The sequence below is a fragment of the Lissotriton helveticus genome, chromosome 6 (assembly GCF_964261635.1).
Source record: "Lissotriton helveticus chromosome 6, aLisHel1.1, whole genome shotgun sequence".
Classification (NCBI taxonomy): Eukaryota; Metazoa; Chordata; class Amphibia; order Caudata; family Salamandridae; genus Lissotriton; species Lissotriton helveticus.
The window spans coordinates 1882775413-1882780296 of NC_136067.1; the positions used below are offsets into that span (position 1 = coordinate 1882775413).

Here is a 4884-nt window from a genome sequence, read left to right on the forward strand (position 1 = left end):
CTGCACTGTGCAGTGGTACGGTACAATAGTGGTATTATTGATGACTGAGAATGACGCATTGATTTGGTTGATTAATTTTGTAAACGCTAGGTTGCTTTTTTTAATTTTTATGCCCCGTTCTCTGGCTCAGGCAAATTGTTAGGTAAATGCAGTTTGTGTTACTGCGACCCTGTGTCGTGGCCCGTGGGTCTGTTCTGTGCTGGCTCCTATCTTTTCTTGTACTTCTAGATTAATAATGATGTGCAACTAGTAGACTTATACATAACATATTGTATCGAAGCCGCCTCAGTCTGAAAGTCCTCTCTCTCTTTACGACTATTCCGCTTGTATTATTTTGTTGATCTGCACTGTATTTCAAATACACTTTGTTTAGGTCATTCACATTCTTTTGTATTTGCCTTTTCTTTTTCAATCCACACAGGCTGGACGTTGTTCACCCACTGCTACTATACTATGAGCGTCTACTCACTGTCCATTACCACTAATCATCATCATCAAGCAATTGGATGGCGGGAAACAAAGAATGATATTCTGCGTATCCTGGTTCTACATTTTATTCCTTACATTCATTGGCTAGTGGATCAAATTCAACATCATAAATCAACGTCTTCATTGTTTTGCTTTTGTTGTCTACATGCGTACTGTTTTTATTTCTCAAACCTTTCCGCAACCCCCCGTACCCATCCATTCAACAAACCCTAACCCTCTTCCCCCGGGCTGCGTGGTTTCATTGAGGTGCGATGTTTGTTACATTAAATATACACCAACAATTTGATCACGCGCTTGCTGGGGCAGATGTGGTGAAAAGCAACAATAGTGTCAGACTCATTTTCAACAAGGCATGGCCGGGATCTTCTTCTGCTTCCCAACTCAAGCTCTGTGTATAATGCCAATTAATTTACCATTACCATCAAACAAGCAATACGTAATGAATTGGCGTCATTGTTTGTGTTTAAGGTTACAGCATTATGATTTAGAAAAGTTTGACGTTGACGTGAGTACTACAACTACAGTTGAACTTATCTTCTCTTGCACTTACTTTCCAGTCCCCAAAACCATTGTTTTGTTTCAGTTTAGCAGTTGCAAAATTGTATTGGCTCAGTCGTGTAATCTACTGTACTTAATACTTATACTACCCCCACATTGTCTATCACGAAAATGACTGTCTTTTTCTTTTTGTCTCAAAATGCTACTGGCAGTGTCTGTCTACTACTATCTACTATCACAGAAGTTCAGAACAACAGATTCTTATCCATTGTCTTGGGAAACAAATGCAGCCCACGTCATCATCAGCAATCATAGGTAAGATAAGTTTGCTGTGAGGTATAACGCAAGACAGACTGGTAGTTCTTCTAATACTACAAATAGAACTCGGTGAGGGTTTAGCGCATCTACCTGTCTGCATGTTAAAGATGTGGACAATATATTTTTTAATTCGAAAGCACTGTCCCCCCTGACCTACATGCCCAATTAAACGTTGTGATGTTGCACAACGTACATTATTTGGTGAAACAGTCCCCCCTCCACCCCCCCAACAAACACAAATGAACTTCAAATGTTTTCTTTTGAAAATATCTTTGTCTGATTTTTATTTTAACATAACGATGATAGAAAAATAAAATATATATCAAATGTTACCCCCAGGCCCAGAGCTGTCCCTACCCTCCCCTAACCCCAACCAAATTTCAACGTTAAATGTACACCCCAACACCCACATCCCACCCACCAACAAAAGGATTTAAAAAGGGGCAAACAACAGGGTCCATTTCAAAGCCGGCGGGCTTTCAGGTGTTTGTCCACCATGATCTTTACACGCTCCTCTATACCGTCCTCCAGCTTCTTCCGCTCCTCCTCAAACTTAGTCGCTACCCGGCGGAGAATCTTTTCTTGGAATTCCCGGCACCTACATTTGCACGCATGTTGTTGTGGGGGGGCTGCCGAAGATGTAACAACTCGGCGGGGGCGGCTGCCTGACCACGGCGACGTAGTCCTGCAGGCTTGGGGGCCGGGGCATTGGAAGAGGCAGCAGCTGCTGCCGCCGCCTCCTCCTCCTCCTCCTCGGCCTGATCCACCAGCCGGCGGTAGGCCTCTACGATAGCCTGCAGTTTCCGCTGCCGGGCCCGGACTGCCAACTCCTTCCTTGTTGGTTTTTTGGAAGGAGTAACTATAAAGAAAGAAACAGAATTGTTGTAATCCAAAATCCCCGCAAATCAAGAATACAACATTGATTCAACACATAGTGGGCGGCACAGTAGCACTAGCAAGCAAGCTGAGTACAAAAAATTGTGTTGCATCTATCTTGAACATTCTACGGCCTCTATTAATTTGTTGGACTTTTTGGCACAGCATTATGCCTGCCCTATTAGCATGGGTGTACTTCAACGGTCACACACATTAGAACGAACACCTGTCTTTTTCATATCTCGTTTTATATTATATACTCTGATTCCGGGAAGGCGGGAACAGTCTCAAACTAACATTAATTAACAGGGGGCAGCTAGTAGTACATGTCTAGTAGAGACTATCATTCTTTATATCGCGCAACAAACCTTATTTGGTTTGTGTTTCACCAGCAACGACCCATGCACCCAGTCGTCCCCTCCTTCCCTTGCCTTTGGGTTTGCCCAAAACACCGCTGCTGCTGAGACTATCCACTAACCACCGGTATTGGGTGTGTCTCCCAACCACGCTGGCAGCTGTGTTTTCCCCTTTCCATGCTTCAACAACAACCCATGCATCCGACTGCTATCAGCCACTTGCATTACTGTAGTGGTAATGCTAAGCATGGTAATGACAAGTAAAGGTAACATCATATATTGTCCAGTAGAGTACAGTGAGGAAGTTTTCCCCTCCCACCAAGTAATGCGGATCACTATTGAATGTAACTTACCATCGCCCGCCGCTGTTGGCTCCCCCCCCACTGCTGCTGGTGTAGGTGTAGGTGCCTCTGGTCCTCCTGTCCCCGCCGGGATCGCTGAAGCTGCGCCGCTGTCCCCGTCGGCACTGGTGGATGGTAAGGGTTCTGCACCTATAAAAATAAGTACACCTTTTTAGATGGATGCACAGCCCCCTTTGTACTTGTTCACCAAGAATGGAGTTCTTCAAAACAGTTAAGTACAACGTACGTAATCAGTAGGAGTCCACATTGCATAGTACAGCAGAGTCACTACACATATTAGCATTCATTGTTATGGTATGGTACCCAAGCTCATCTCATCTGTCCTGCTACTCTAGTCCTTGGAAATTGGAAGTGAACTATGTAACCTTTGTACATCAATGTATCCAGTTTTGCGCATGCTAACTCGCAGCTTGTTGCGCAGTACGAGAAGACGCCTTTGAGGCAACACATCATTGTTCAATGCATACACCTGAAGAGGTTGGAAAATAAAAGGGCCCGTATTTAAGTTTTCTATGTGGATTGTGGAATAGAGTTTGCTTACAGGTTACAACTTCTTTTTAGCATGGCTGCATAAAACTGGCATAAATGTATTTCATACTGTCTAACGTGCACCACTTTTGTCATTAATTTTCGGCAGATGAGAAGATTTCCTTCTACGAAGCGGACATTTCCAGAGCTTACAAAAAAAGAGGAATATCTAACCAGTATGCGTTAAATGGTGAGAGGTCTCCGATATTTCCCACATTTCCCTATTGTGCACTAGTAGCTGTACAAATGTTGATTACTTTATTCTGCCTTTTTTAACTCTGGATTTTTTCTGGTGGGCCCTTCGACGTATTTCACGGAACAACTTAAAAACATTGATGTTACTTACTTACTTCTAACAAAATAAAGCTTTTGAAGTACCACTTTGACTCTGAAGTTTATTTTCAGTGTCTGTTGTCTTGTAGACTCACACGAGTGAGTGAGCAAAAGGGGGTTTCTTAGGTAATGGTTTGTGTAATAAAAGCATTCGGCATCTTGGTAATGGGGTTCAGGAGTGTGATAATTGAATAATTGACCAATGACTGAGCCCATATAGGTTGTCGTTCAGTGAATTGTGCGTTCCTCAGAGTTCTGTGACTGAGGTGTAAGTAAGGTCCAACCTGCCTATCAGCACCAACATCAAATTTTCTGGTGCATACATAGTTATGTAATATGTATATGACTCCATAGAAGATAGAATACCCACAAGACTAGTAGTGGTATACTAACGTTTACAAAATACTAGACAAACATCATTCTGGATGCATACTTGGTTGGTGTCAATTGCCAAAGCAGACACATTACAGAGGAAAAAACAAGCACTGTTGGACTTACTGGGGACAGCAGCAGGATCCTCAGTAGAGGAGCTCTGTGTCCGTGGTTGTTCACCCGCCGACTCGGTCCCTGCATTCTGCTTGCCCCTGGGTTCTGTGGTTCATGTAAAAAATAATAAACAAAGAGAAAAACATTGAGTGCTGTGAAACATAGACATCATTGCAAAAACACTGCTAGAACATTAAAAGAAACAAACATTGATCTAACAAATGACTACTGCCTTGCAGGATTCACTGACTGTATACTTGTAGGAAACAAATCACATGTTCCATAAACATTCTGATTGCAGATTAATAAGTAACACAGAGGCAGTAACACCTGAACAACACCACCGATTCAAGAGATTCAAGAATGGGGTAATCAATTATCTGTGAGTAGTCATTTCTTTTTCATTTTTGCCAGCAAAATGCCATAGATCATAAGGAGGAGACATGCAGAAATTTTGTGCATACACGAAATTGTACGTTCGTTGCATCATATTTTGTTCTGCTACTGACTGAATGCTACTGCTGCCAAGCCTACCACTCATTAAACAAACTACATCAGTTCTATGGAGGGCTGAGGCAGGGGTGGCTCTTGGCTCATGGTGGTCCTCCTGGGCAGGGAGCGTAGGTAGGGGGCCCCAG

At 43.0% G+C, this 4884-nt stretch overlaps 1 long non-coding RNA gene across 1 annotated transcript; it reads right to left on the minus strand.

The window, feature by feature from the left end:
- Nucleotides 1-2039: 2039 nt before the first annotated feature.
- Nucleotides 2040-4367, minus strand: LOC144761933 (uncharacterized). Its single transcript, XR_013595963.1, has 3 exons — nucleotides 4259-4367; nucleotides 2891-3028; nucleotides 2040-2164 (listed from the first exon to the last, which is right to left on the minus strand). It is a non-coding gene; the product is annotated as an uncharacterized LOC144761933 (long non-coding RNA).
- Between the last annotated feature and the right edge of the window lie 517 nt (nucleotides 4368-4884).